This window comes from Lagopus muta, chromosome 9 (genome assembly GCF_023343835.1).
Source record: "Lagopus muta isolate bLagMut1 chromosome 9, bLagMut1 primary, whole genome shotgun sequence".
NCBI classification, from domain to species: domain Eukaryota; kingdom Metazoa; phylum Chordata; class Aves; order Galliformes; family Phasianidae; genus Lagopus; species Lagopus muta.
The window spans coordinates 12,131,778-12,146,177 of record NC_064441.1 but is presented as its reverse complement, the minus strand read 5'-3'; the positions used below and the strand labels follow the sequence as shown (position 1 = coordinate 12,146,177).

Sequence of the window (14,400 nt, the reverse complement as noted above, 5' to 3'; positions counted from 1 at the left end):
AGATGTTTATTATGTTCTACATAATGAAATTTGGACCCTCATATTTTCTTCCTGCATGCTCAGTGCAGCCTGCAATTATAGCCACAGATATCTGTTTATTTGATGAATTTTGCTTCTTCTGCATAGTTTGATAAATATGGAAATAAGTCAAAACCTACTTTATATACAGTAATTAAAGTGAAAAATCTAGTCATGATGCAAATCCTTAATTGGACTCCAGGAGAGATATGCAGAATTTCTCTTTAATAATATGGGATGACTGGGGACAGAAAAACAAAGCACACTAAAATATGGTTTAGAAGCACAATTAATCACAAAATAGAAAACAACCAATTTAGCATAGCTCATTCAGTGACTCTCAAGGCTCAGGTAATGTTCTTTTAATCATCTGGCTCTAATATTAAGGTTGTGTCATGTGCAGCTGAAATAAAACACAATATATGTGCTGATCTTCAGCGTGAAGCATGTTCTCTGGTGTAATTTGTAAACACAGCCTTTTCACACTAAGACGCTCAGTCTAGTTAATGACGTGTAAGTGAATGATCAAAGCAATGCAAAATGGTTTTTAACTATTATTATTTAATGTATTAATTCATTAGCAGAAAGAAACTCTTGCAGTTGGTTGCAGGGAATATGTTTTCATTGGCTATATATAATTAATTTTGTTTTTTTCATTTTATTAGGATGGAGTCATTTTGGCTGATGATGTTCCAGAGAAGAATACAGTTGTTAAGCAGTATTAAATTGACGGGTAGTAGCACAGCACAGGCAGGGCTGAGATACAAGTCTCCAGGAAAGAAAAGTCCATACAGTGAAAGGAAATAAATGTTTTCTTTCCAAGCTCTGAACATACATTGCTCTAATCAGCTGAAATTAACCATCACTGTCACTTAATTTGATTGTAAAAATATTATTTTCCATATAGCTTTATGTAAAACACCATTAGGGGCATACAATCACACTTCGATCAGGTGTTGGATTTATTGTTCTAGTTTGTTTAAACTACAAATATAATTATCCTACATTTGCATTTCTCCTAAATAAGAAATACCAGAACAGCACTTTTGTCTTCAAATTGGTTGTAGGCATTGGGTAAGAGCCAGAGGTTATTCCCCCACATTGCCAAAATTATCAGAGCAAAGATCTACTTCAAAACCCACAGCATTCACCAAGCATTCAGCCTGCCTGACCCAGGCGCGGCTGTGGTGCACACTGAAGGCTCTGTGGCTGTGACATGACCAGGAGGACCACTCTTCTGTTACCCAGATGTGCCCACTGGTAGAGACCATGACTGCAAGCTTCCATGCTGAGAGCAGCTGAAATTAGAGAGGCTTGATGTCCAGTATTCAAAATCACTGTTAAAACTCTAAGTCGGGATCCCAACTGTCTTTGACAGATAAAAGGAGTCCTATGCAATCTAGTTTCAATGTACTCTACTCTTGACCACCCTGAGATGACCTGGCACCTCTTCATGCACCTGCTGTAAAACTTAAAGGCTTCAGAAATTCTTTTCTTTGAAGTGTCCTAATAATAACAGTCTAACCTTTGATGTTTCTTCCTGTACCACATGCTTGAACTCCCTCTAATCTAAAGAGTATAACCTTCAATTGCTACACACAAACTGGTTGCACATCTTGAGAACACAACATAAACCTAATGCAAACGGCAGTAATTATGTTTTTGTGTTTAATGATTTCATTTGTATATAGCACTTTATTTATATAACATTGTAAACTTAAATGCTTAACACAATTGGGCTTTAACCATCCAGGCTGATTAGCACAGAGCAGAATTCACCTTCCGCATCCCGAAGATGGAAGAAAAACGCATGCAAAATAAACCTGGTGTGCAAATATGGTATTTTAGAAAAGGATCCTTTTCACACCAGAAATCAAAGAGAAATTCTGTTTGTAATGAGTTGAGATCACGTATGGAGTATTTCTTTTATACATAAAAATTACTGGACCCTGAAGAAGTCAGAGAAAGTTATTTTTAAAAACTATTCCTAGTCTGACTGTTACCTCAGCTTTCTCTACGTTTTTACAGAGCCCTCTGAGAACGTCCGCCCAGTTCTGTTTTATGTTACCTCACAGATTTTTAATATTCAATAGTCCTTATCCTGTGCAAGTGTTTAGATCTATAAAGAATTGTTTCTAGTCTCTATTTTTAACTTGTACATCAGGGATGAATTTTATCCAAGATGTATCGTTTAAGTAGTTCTGAGGAGGGAGAAAATGTATCCTCCACGTAGCCCTAGTCCTGCAAAGGCTCATAAACATGCTGAACTTCCCTAGCCATAAGCCACTCTGCTGAAACCCTGTGCATCTGCAGAATGCTGCTCCAGCATTATTTAAATTCCTGCCTTCCCTGTTAATCACTCTTTTGGGTGGTCATTTCCAGCTGACTATTATTCACCTTATGGTTTTCCAGAACTCCAGGGCATTAAATCAAAAACAACCAAAGGGAAAGATTTAAAGATAACTTTTTTGTTCTTTGAGGAAAGCAAGTTTGGGAAATAAATGATTTATCCAACAAATATAATTCATATCTTCGTGCAGCGTGTTTTGTCCAATTGCTTAAAAGAACTGCAAGATTCTTTTTCTCTGTAACTAATAGTAAGCTGGAGATTTACAAAAATGCACACTGAAAGGAACAGCAAAAACAGCTCTGTCTGAACTGTCCCAGTGCATCTACAAAAGGAGCACGTTCCTCCCCTCAGTTCTCATTTCATTGGATCTTTTCAACAAATCCGTATTGAGCTCTATTTATCTGATCAGGGTGCACTCTATCAGACTCCAACTGCACAATTAGAATCCAAATTTCTAAGTTAAGATGAGAGCACAAACAGCTGTACATACCCAGAAAAGAAGCTAGAACAGAATGGTAATCTCAAGTGACTAACAGAAACAGACTAAAGATCTTTAATATCAAAAATACCATGAATAAGGTACATGAAGGATGATTGTTTACTTTAGAACTACTGAAGGGCTATCAGGTGAAACTTGTCAAGCTTGAAGAAAAATATGGAATTTTTAATATAGAAAGAATCATTAAGGTAAGGAACCCTGGAAGGTACTGGAACTACTAAAAATCCACCAAAAATTGATTCAGAAAGCAACTGAAGATACTCTTGTAAAAGAAACCTGTCAAAACTAGTGAAATATTACATCTCTACAGGAGGAAACCCCACAAAAAGTTTAGAGCACAAGTCAGAGAAGTATCAAAGTAGAGTTGCTTTATGTTCTTCCCTAAGCACACATCCATGGCCATAGTCAAGTATGGAATATTGAACTAGATAGACCATTATCCTGGCCTACTGCAGACACTCATACAATTTGAAGAAAACCTTGTAGCCACGTTACTCATTTCAATACCTTCATCAATGAGGCAAGAAGTGCGGAATTGTGAGAATGAGATTAATTTTGAAGAAATAGTGTATTTCTGAGCACAGATAAATTCAGCATTGGATTCTCAAAGGCAATGCACTATACAGTGAGGGAACCAACCAGTCTGCCTAAAAATCCAGTTCAAAGTCTCCTCTCTGGTTAACGCACAATTTGAGATTAAAAAAAAAAAGTTGGTAAACATTTAGTTATTCATATAATTTTGTCACATTCATCTTTTAGTATACCTAGTATCAGATTCTTAAGTGTTTCTAAAGCAGAGAAAACATCAACATCTTGCTGTAAACTTCCGCCACAGCCTCCAAAGAATTTCCCAGATCAGCTCCCTTTTGTAAATTGATTCTCACTGATGATAGTTTTTTCTACTATCAGAGGCTCCCAGGACTCAGTGTGGTATATTGCAGGCACCATTTCACATAATAAAAGCATTAGCACCTCCTTGGTTTCTAAAAAGATCTCTCTCCAGTCTGAAATTACTTTTGCTGCTGTATCACTTTACAAGCTCTTTTCTAATTTGCTACTCCCTATAATTCTAGGTATTTTTCAGTCTGACTGCTTTGTACGTATCTCCTTCCATTATGTAAAGTGGTTTCTTTTCAGATTCTAGACTGTAGAGCTACTCAAAGTGAACAAAATTTTTTCACTCACATTTTTCATTATCATTTTGCACTTAAACCATTTCTTATGGGAACTTAATAATGTTCTGTAGTTGATTAGAGTTAAAAAGGTCCGCATTCTTCTTTTAAATACGTACAAAAAGCTCCTTTTGACTGACTTCAATTAACTGAATTGATTTCAATTCAGTGTTCTAAATTTATTCTTCGTCTAACTGTACTGAAGCCTAGTGAGCCAAATATTGTGTGACAGCTGAATTCCCAAGGCAATACTTCTACACTGTCCATTACACAAATTAACAAAATGAGAAGACTCAACACTGGAAACAGAGTGAAACACATATCCTGAGCTAAACAGAAATTTGGAGTGGAATAGGTCGGTTCTTACATTGCTGAACTATAAAAATTCGCCTCCTAGGCCTAGTGATTATTGCTGTGAAAGCCTGTAGTGGGGTCATACCAACAGTAAGTCTCCTTTGGGCTTCAGTAGAGGTCAGAGTTTCCTTACGCATCTGCAGAATAACAGTTCTAAAGCAGAGGCATTACGTTTATTTAAGGAAACTCAAAAATAAAGCAATCAGGAGGCTTTGTAAGAGAAAAGTTGAGCAGGAAAAGAAAAAAAAAAAAAAAAAAAATCAAAGAAAACAGGAAGCAAGGCAAAACTGTATTTGCATCTACATATGGAGTTAGAAAATCCAGGTGGTTTCTGTTTCTTTCCTGTTTACTTCGGAGATTGAAATAACCAGATGTTAGTACAAAAATATACTTGAGAACTATAATATTTTACAAGAAATTGAAAGTCATGCTCTGTCTATTCCACCCTTTAAGCTACAGTTTATCACAAGCTTAAGCCACTAACACAGTAGTAGAAATAACTTGCATTTTTTCCACTTTTGCTATTATAACTTACAGCACTCAGCCCAACTTATAAAATGGGAGTCATCTTGTTGAGTCAGTGAGGACAGAGGGTTTGAATTAGCTCTAATTTTTTTTTTTTTTTTTTTTTTTTTTAAAGGTTACGCAGCCATATCTCTATGAATGAATGTGGTGTCTCTTGGCTGATTATCCAACTAACCTACTTCGGGACAAGAACAGCTGTGGTAGGTAAAGCTAACATTTATTAGCTGGAGTATCCTATTCCAGCAGTGGCTGATGGAGGATGCCTGGGGAGGGAGGCCAAGAACATTGCAAGACAAATTGGAATAGTATCAATTTCAGCCATTTGTTGCACAGAGACTTCCTGAACCACTTCCTGAATATTGAAACTGGCGTTTCTGGCTCTTGATAGCATTTTGTTCTATTTAACTGTCCAATAATTTGTTCAACTCAAATAGCATCTTAGTATCCTGTGGCAGAGTTACATACTACAGACTGTGAAGAAAAGCATTAACTTCAGTTATTTCAAACTGCAACTTCACAGTATCATTTGAGCCCTTCCTTTCTTGTATGCTATAATACGATAGAAAATAAATGTTAAGGTATTTTAATACCTGCTGCTTGGCAATTTTACGTGCCTCACATTCTATAAAGTCATCACTGCATGCTATTTATTCACTTTTAAAGGAATGTACCAGACATACATAAAGATAATAGGCAGTCAATAGTAGCGTCCTGATTAATTAAGCTGAGTGAGACCATGAAGGGAACCATCAGTCAGTCATGTTGGAAGATGCTTTTCTTCCTTTAAACTCTGGATTATACTGTGATTACCAAGTATTACTCTCAACACAATGATAAGGAGAAGAGACAATACTTCCTGAGTTGTAGCTCTGGGTTCAAGGGCCAAGAAACACCAACTGAGCAATATAGTTTCCAGCACAAATGTTTGATGAACACAGAGACTTACTTCATCTACTCAGAGCAACCAAACCTGTTTACAATGTGAACAGTGCATCTTAATATTTCAGTGGCTGTAAGATGTTCCACTAGGTCATGTTGAGCTAAACTAAGGTCACAATGGCAAAACTATTAAGTATATAAATTAAGTAAATAGTAGTTATGACCGTAAATCTAAAAGAAAACAGAATCTTTCCACTGTCAAATGGAAAGGAAAAAGAAATCCTTAGCAACTACTATAATAGGCTTTTATGACAAAAACCTATTATCTAACAAGTGCCTGTTGAGAACCAAAATGAACAGTGGTCAAATCTTTTTTCACCTCCCCACAATCCTTATATATTTCTGCCTTTTTTTTATTTCTATCATAAACTAATTTTGATTGAGAGCTGATGTAATTTGAAGTCATAGTAAGATTCGCTAGCAAGCTTTGCCACCACCAAGTGTAAAGTTTGAGAATGTAGCAGCACACCCAACACTAACAAATAGGGTTGTATGAGATTTTGTCACCCATGTCTTCTCATTTGCCCTAACCAGGCACATGATTTCAGATTTATTCAAGTACGTTGGTGATAAGCCAGTTATAATAAGAAAACATCAGTACCACATACAAATAAGAACAGATCAGTATAATCAGTACACATTGCTCATATACTAGAAGTATAACGATATCTGTACTACAGTAATCCTGCTAATATCTTCACATATTCAATGAGCAAATGGGCACCACAAAGAAAACAGAAGTGTTTGTCAAGCAGAGAAACCAAAGATTGGAGCTTTGGTGTTTGAACACACATTTTCACTCAAACAGTGAGCAGTGATGATTTGCAATGCCACAGATGCATTGAACAAATCCTTTCACAGACAGTGGAGGTGTTTTCCCTGGGCAGTGAGAAATCTGAGAAGATAAACCAGTCATTAGTTAATACTTCACCATTCAAGTTGACTTCGAAAAGTCTATTCTGACAACTGAGTTCACAGAATCACAGAATTGTAGGGGTTGGAAGGGACCTCCAGAGATCATCGAGTCCAACCCCCCTGCCAAAGCAGGTTCCCTACACCAGGTAGCACAGGTAGGCATCCAGGCAGGTCTTGAACATCTCCAGAGAAGGAGACTCCACCACCTCCCTGGGCAGCCTGTTCCAGTGCTCCGTCACCCTCACTGTAAAGAAGTTCTTGCGCATGTTTGTGCGGAACTTCCTATGCTCCAGTTTCTGACCATTTCCCCTTGTCCTGTCTCCACTCACCACTGAAAAGAGTCCGGCCTCGCCATTCTGCCCCCCACACCTTAGATATTTATAGACCTGGATCAGGTCCCCTCTCAGTCTCCTTTTCTCAAGGCTGAACAGACCCAGTTCACTCAGCCTTTCCTCATAGGGGAGATGCTCCAGGCCCTTCACCATCTTCGTGGCCCTCCGCTGGACTCTTTCCAAGAGATCCCTGTCTTTTTTGTACTGGGGAGCCCAGAACTGGACGCAGTACTCCAGATGAGGCCTCATCAGGGCAGAGTAGAGGGGGAGGATCACCTCCTTTGACCTGCTGGCCACGCTCTTTTTAATGCACCCCAGTAAGCCATTGGCCTTTTTGGCCACAAGGGCACACTGCTGGCTCATGGCCAACCTGTCGTCCACCAGGACACCCAGGTCCCTTTCCGCAGAGCTCCCCTCCAGCAGGTCATCCCCCAACCTGTACTGGTGCATGGAATTATTCCTCCCCAGATGCAAGACTCTACACTTGCTTTTGTTAAACCTCATCCGGTTTTTTTCTGCCCAGCTCTCCAGCCTATCCAGGTCTCGCTGAATGGCAACACAGCCTTCAGGCGTGTCAGCCAATCCTCCCAACTTCGTATCATCGGCAAACTTGCTGAGAGTGGCCATTATCCCCTCATCAAGGTCATCGATGAAGATGTTGAACAAGACTGGACCCAGCACAGACCCCTGAGGAACACCGCAGGTTACAGGCCTCCAACCGGACTCTGCACCACCACCAACGACCCTCTGCGCTCTGCCAGTCAGCCAGTTGTAAATGAGGTTGAGGAACCGATCAGTATGAGGAGCTTACCTCATAATGATAGCAGGAAATTATTAAGTTTTTTTTTTTTAAACTTGAAACCACGTGAAAAGGTCTCAGAGCACAGGATGAATTTGGCAGGATTAAATGAATTAATGCTATGCGAAGAGTCACAAAAAACAGTAACACAAAGACTTTCTGCTATCAATACTGTTGAGTAGCAATCAACAAAACGAGAAGGGACGTTCTTCAAAACTTAGCTGGTGAAGTACTAACATAGGTGATTATAAGACTGGTAGCAGCAGATACAGTTGCTCTAAACTCAAGAAAGGTAGCAGTTACAATACAGCAATAAAGAAGGAATCACTTACCCCTGTCCAGTGATCAGGGAGCACCAAATACACCAAAAGAGGTGATCTCCAAGTAGAGATACTTCCTTTAGGGGTGCCAGCCCTTAAATGAGGTTAGGGAGGAGTGGACACAGGGTCCACCCCCCTCTGATTGCACAGGTGAATTGCTTCCACCTGTGCTCCCAGGGCTGGCTCGGTCCCTCCACCTGGTGCTCAATCACTGTTAATTTTAGGCTGTGACCTAGCAATTCCCATACAGTGGTTCTTTTATAAATTTAAATATCACTTACAACTAACAGTATATTGAGAATCTGAAGATGGTGCCTTCGTGGAGAGAGAAATAAATGTACAATTTTAAACTACAAATCTCACACTCCAATTATTAGTTCTGCTTTTCCAGATCCTAAAATAGAAATCAGATTATTTGTTATCCAGACTCCTTTACAAAGTCTCAAGTTGTCTCCCACATACAGTTCAACACCAAAAGAAATGGTTAAAGCTATAGCTGGAAAAGGAAGATTGAGTGACCCATCTCTGGAAGTATTCCCTGGTCCTATAACTTTATGATCCTGCTCCTTAACAGAAGGAAATATGATTTTCTATCAGAAGCTGATGCAGATCAGAATCTTCTAGAAAACTATTCAAGAAAATACTTCTGCAAAATGATAAGCTTGTTACAGATACTTTGATCCCAGTTTCAAACAGAATGTAAACCACCTAAAATGAGCCTTAAAGAGTATGTGAACACCAACAGTCACAATCATTGTGGCACCACGCCCACTCCAAATCCAGTGAAGATATTGAAACCAGTATTGAAACCAATTCCTTTCCTAGCAAGTGAAAGTGGCATTCACAAAGCACAAGTCAAACAGATTTTGAACTCCCCACAACATTCATTGACTTGAAGTGGCCTGATTTCAAAGCACAATTAAATAAAGGCTCTATCTGGAGCACTTAGGAAATAACATCCTAAAAGACAATCCATCTAAAAAGAAGTTTGTGTACAAATCCTACCTTTCATTAGGCTATGAAGTGGAAGCTTATTAAGCATATCTGCAACAGGACCCTTTGACAAGGAAGTCCTCTATCCATTTTGCTGAAGATGTGCCACCATCCAGAAAAAAATACAATCATTAGAAAGAAGAAAAAATAAACATTGGCCACCTTCAGAACATGCTTAGTTGCCTTTTGTTGACTGCTGAAGGACTATCCACAGAGGAAACTGTTGGATTTTCTATCACTGATATATGAATGCTTTTAAGTTCATAACTGATGAGATGGTAATATTATTAAAGGCTTATTTTCACCTCTTCATGTTGTTATTATAGGGTAAATGCACATATCCCATCTCATTGTAATGCAATAAAGATGGCTTTGAAAGAGAAGTGCATTAATGTTGCCCAAGGTTAGATTTCTAATTGAAATATAGAAGCTTCAGGAAAAGCTTGGGGTTAAAGGGCATTTTTTACATAAAGATATCTTCCTCCTCTGGCCTGTTAGTTGAAGCAGTGAGTTTGTGTAATGACACATCTGTGCACTCTCCTCAGAATATAGACAGCGTGTTGTTTAAAAGCCATCTCCTCTCCTTCTCTGCCAAAAAGCAAGCAGAGTCAAGATCTACTGCTGATACATATTTCCCTCTTAGAATAATTCATCAAGAATTATGGGGGATCCTTAATCTTCACTAACACTGGCTTTACAACTGGCCCTTATCTTCCAATGTTTCTCCTAAAAATCATCAGTAGACAACAGAGTAAATCAATATATTCATACAGAAATCCTATCTATATCTATCTATCTATCTATAGTGGGAATTTCCTTTATTTTTAACAGCTTCCTCATGGGCTTCCATTCAAATGTACATAAGAAAGTACTCTGTGAATCTGTAGGTAAATGAGAACTGCAATTTTAATAACCATGAGAATATTTATTTCTTTTATGACTTTAAAAATTAATATTTCAGTTGAAAACCAAAATAATGAGACCATGAAAAGCCAATGCTGTATTCTTTCAGAGGTTAATTTCCCATCCCCATGCTCTCTTCTTCTTTCCATTTTCAACCGTGCCCCCATCAGAAGACAGGAGTTCCTGACTGCAGCACTCTGAAGGTTGCAGGCTGATAGTGCAAAAGGCAGGGAGGTGAGAAACTAAATTACACACGATGAGGCACCACGGAGGTTTTTCAGATGAAAACATTTGGGGGTAGGGAAGGCTATGTCAAAACCATGCTAGGTTTTCATTTAATTAAAAGTAAGAAAACATGGGAGTATAGATTTGTAATTAAAAAACTGTTTAAATAGGAGCAGTGGAGTAGGTCAGACAGGCATCATTCCCACTCCATGATTTAACCCCCAGCCAGAAATGCATGTCACACACTGAAGATCAGACAATTGCTGCTATTTCATAGCAAAGTCTCCCTGCTGCTCTGCCTACGTGATCAGCCGACCTTGACACAGGGCAGAGGCAGGTGAGCAGAACACTGGGGAGCAGAGCTAGAGACAAGGCCACACTGCAGCAGGAGCTGGACCTGCCTCCAAACCAGCTCCAAACCACTCTTGTCTTCGCTTTCCAGATTTCCAGCAAAGAGGCTGCTATGCCTACCATAATGGACTGTACCCTGTCACATCATCCCAGCAGTTGGAGATTGTTCCTTAATATCCAACCTCATCTTTTCTATCTCAGTGTGAGCCATAGTATTGAAGAAAGCACCTAACTGCAACCTTTCACTGTCAGTGACATTTCCCAGTGCTCTGCCTTTCATTGCATCTTTCCTAACATGGCCTATCAGGGTGGCCTCCCTTTGCTTGGATATATTGCATGCTTGAAAGATCCAATCATACTGTGATGACAGCTCTACTTTTTGCAGTATCATTGCATTGCTTTCTAGCAATTGATAAATTCTATCTTGAGTTGAATCTCCTGAAATTTGCAGGCTCTTTTCCACCATACCAGTATCAAGGCAGACATTCCCATTGCCTTCTTGCTTGGACTTCTTCAGATAGGATGAGAGGGGAAAGTCTCAAGTTGCACCAGGGGAAGTTCAGGCTGCAATTTGGGAAAAACTTCTCCAAAAGAGAAGTGGCACAGGCTGCCCAGGAAGGCGGTAGAGTCACTGTCCCTGCAGGTGTTCAAGAAACATAAAGATGTGGCACTGAGGGGCACGGTTGGTAGGCTATTTTGGTGGTAGGTAGAGGGCTGGACTAGATACCTTTTCCAACCTTAATGATTTTATCTTTCAAATGGCCATCAAGCTCAAGTTTATCAAGAAATATAAGTGGAGGGTGACTAGTTCCTTTTGTCTTCTATAAACTCAGAATGATTTCTATATATTATCAGAAATAAAAAGTGGATATAAAGTTGCACATGTTCAACAATGCTCAGTAACAAGGTGCTGAGCATTGAAGAAGTGAGCATATTTGATTTAATCAAAATAAGTGTTGTAGGAAAATCACGTAGGTTTAATTTTTGAAAAGCTATTAAGTTTCAAATTAAATGGAAGATTAAAATAAAAAATGAGCTTTAGCTGTAAAGTGGAGGCTAAATTTGGTCAATTTTTGTTGTTTATCTGTGCATAAAGTCCTTGCATTTACCATTTGACAAATCTTCTAATAAAATACTTGCTGCAATCAGGTGAAGTAGGTTATTAATGGTTCTAAAAAAGATATACAGGATTGCCTCATCCTGAGGCAATTAAGTCTGTGAAGTAAGTGTGTTTAATATCTCTGGGGGCATGACTGGAATGAAACAGGTGATCTTTCTACAATTACCATTGTTTCATTTAGAATTTCTTTAGGAATTTATTTTTTTTTAATGGAGAATGACTCCTCAGCTTACATTCTTTTTGTTACAGCTCCGGTTTGAGGACTTCCAAAGGCAGCACACCGCATATAAAGCGGAGAGGAATTATTTTAAACACTTTTAAAAAGCAGCATGACATTTCACTTCAAGTTCCAGCATCCCTCACAGGAGAGGACAGTCTCCATGTACTTTCAATCACACAAATCAGTAATTCAGCCCAGACCTCACTGCTTTAAATCAGCTGCTTGATAAAGCAGTTTGCCCACGCTGTCTCTGTGCCTCTCTATCTTCTTCAGTGCTCCCTTAAGGGGCTCAGGGAGTGATGGGTGTAGGGGCAGAAAGTCACCCACCACACAACCTTCCTGCTCAGCCATCATCTTCATTTCAAAGGAATGCTGACTTACACACAGCTTACAGACCCCCAGCCTCAGGCACTTCAGTTTGAAAAACAAATTCCTGACTACTGTATGTTTCTGAGGGATGCACTGTGTATACAACAGGGTGCTGTTTGGCCCTTCGCTATAAGGTCTTCTATTTTTCATTTCTCTTTTTTTTCTCCTCTGCTGTGTTCCTTTTTCCCTGGATTTATTAGTAGGGATGGTTTGTGGAGGTATGGTTAATTACTAGAGCTTATGGCCTGCTGTGATTGAAAGCTGATCTCACCAGTTTGGGGTCTGCATTATATTTATTCTGTATGTAATTAAATATGAATACCATAACTATGCATAATGTTGGAAAATGAGAATTTTTTTTCTCTTTCCTAAGTGAAAGCACATCTGAAAGGTATTTTTTTTTTTCTTAGTACTGAATTTCTACAAAACACTCTGTACTTTGCACACAAACAAGCAACCAGCCAAAAGGGGCATTCTGGTCTACAGTTCAGACAAACACAAATGTTTGTTTATCAGATACATGCGAATCATTAAAAATAAAGCAAGAATGCAAGCAAACTGTGATAAAGGCTATCCATATATCCTGGGGTATTCGTAACATCACAGATTGACCAGAAACACGCTGAGAAGGGGCGGCACACTTTGGAAGCAGCACCATCCAAGGGAACACAGGAGACATAGCTGGAAAGTCCCTCAAACAAAAGAAGTTGTGGAAGGTCAGGACATTGCTCTAACTATGGGGATCAGCAGTTCCTCTGGTTTCCTTACCTAAGGAAAGTGGAACACACTGATATGGGAGAGTTGATCAGACACTGTTTACCCTGCAGTAAATAAGGCAGAACACTGCACAGCTAACTGGACCATATCAGAATTAGGCCAGACATATCGTATCCAAAAGCTCCAGCTGGTTGTTGTTTTGTTTTTTTTTTTTCTCATATACATAAATCTGAAGTCAGATGAGATCCTTTTGTTCACCATTTTGGTAGTGATCTGAAAGCAGAGACCCCTAGAACATCAGAAACCTTTGATCTGGAAATTTATCTCACTGCTCACACATATAGCTGATCCTCAGGAAAAAAACATTTGGCACATGATCTAATGCAATGAATGACATAGTCAGGAATGCTCCAAAAAATGTGTGCAAGCCAAAGAAAAAATAACTACAACAGCCTTACACCACAGCAGTGCAATTGGAACATGTAGGACACATCAGGGTGATGAAGTAACTTGGATATTCACTTTCAGGCTTAAGAAAAGTGACAATGTGCAAAAAAGGACATCTTGTTCTAAAGAGATACAACCACTTTCCCCAAAAGTATTGAAGGTAAGCCAAGTAAAAAAAAAAAAAAAAAAAAAAAGGTGCCAACGTGTGTGAAATGCTTCTAGGATTGTGGTATCTAGAACGGTCATTTTGCCTTGTCCTGTCACAAGCAGTAAGGATTAGACCAATATCTGTGGGGTTCGGAGGACATCAAAAATCTTTCAAATGCTCAGGCATTGCATTACTAACAACTTTCATATTCGGAAACTAAGGCATCGAATCCAATGCCACAACCACTACAGATGTGAGCAGCCAACCCACATTTCTGACTTACCAGCAGACAGCTATTTTTCCTGCTTGCCAGGTTGCGGATGTGTAACTGAGCAAATACTTGAGCAGTCAGGCTCAATCTGTGAATCAGAAAGCAGAGCAGACCAGCCCTTACAGGACAAGATTAATGGTGCAGGTGTCAGCAAGGCTGTTTGCACCAGACATCACCAGCTCTTTAACAAAACCAGATGTACCAGCTATTTTTTCCACCAAACTCAGCTACATGTAACACAGAAGCCAGTAGCAGCTAAAAAAAGAAAAAACATAAGCATCCTCTGATGTGTCAGAACTATATTGATTTGTCAAGAGTTTACCATCTCTACCAAACTAGGTATGAGCCTCAGAGTCAGCAATAAGATCTGGCAAGGACAAGTTGATGCTTGCAGCCTTGGGGACTCAGAAGCA

The 14,400-nt window shown here is 39.2% G+C and overlaps 1 long non-coding RNA gene across 1 annotated transcript in view; it reads right to left on the bottom strand.

Moving 5' to 3' along the window:
- LOC125697567 (uncharacterized) overlaps positions 1-8,279 on the bottom strand; it is a 31,035-nt gene extending 22,756 nt beyond the window's left edge. The window contains exon 1 of the long non-coding RNA XR_007378856.1: positions 8,236-8,279. This is a non-coding gene — a long non-coding RNA (uncharacterized LOC125697567). The remainder of the gene's footprint in view (positions 1-8,235) is intronic.
- Between the last annotated feature and the right edge of the window lie 6,121 nt (positions 8,280-14,400).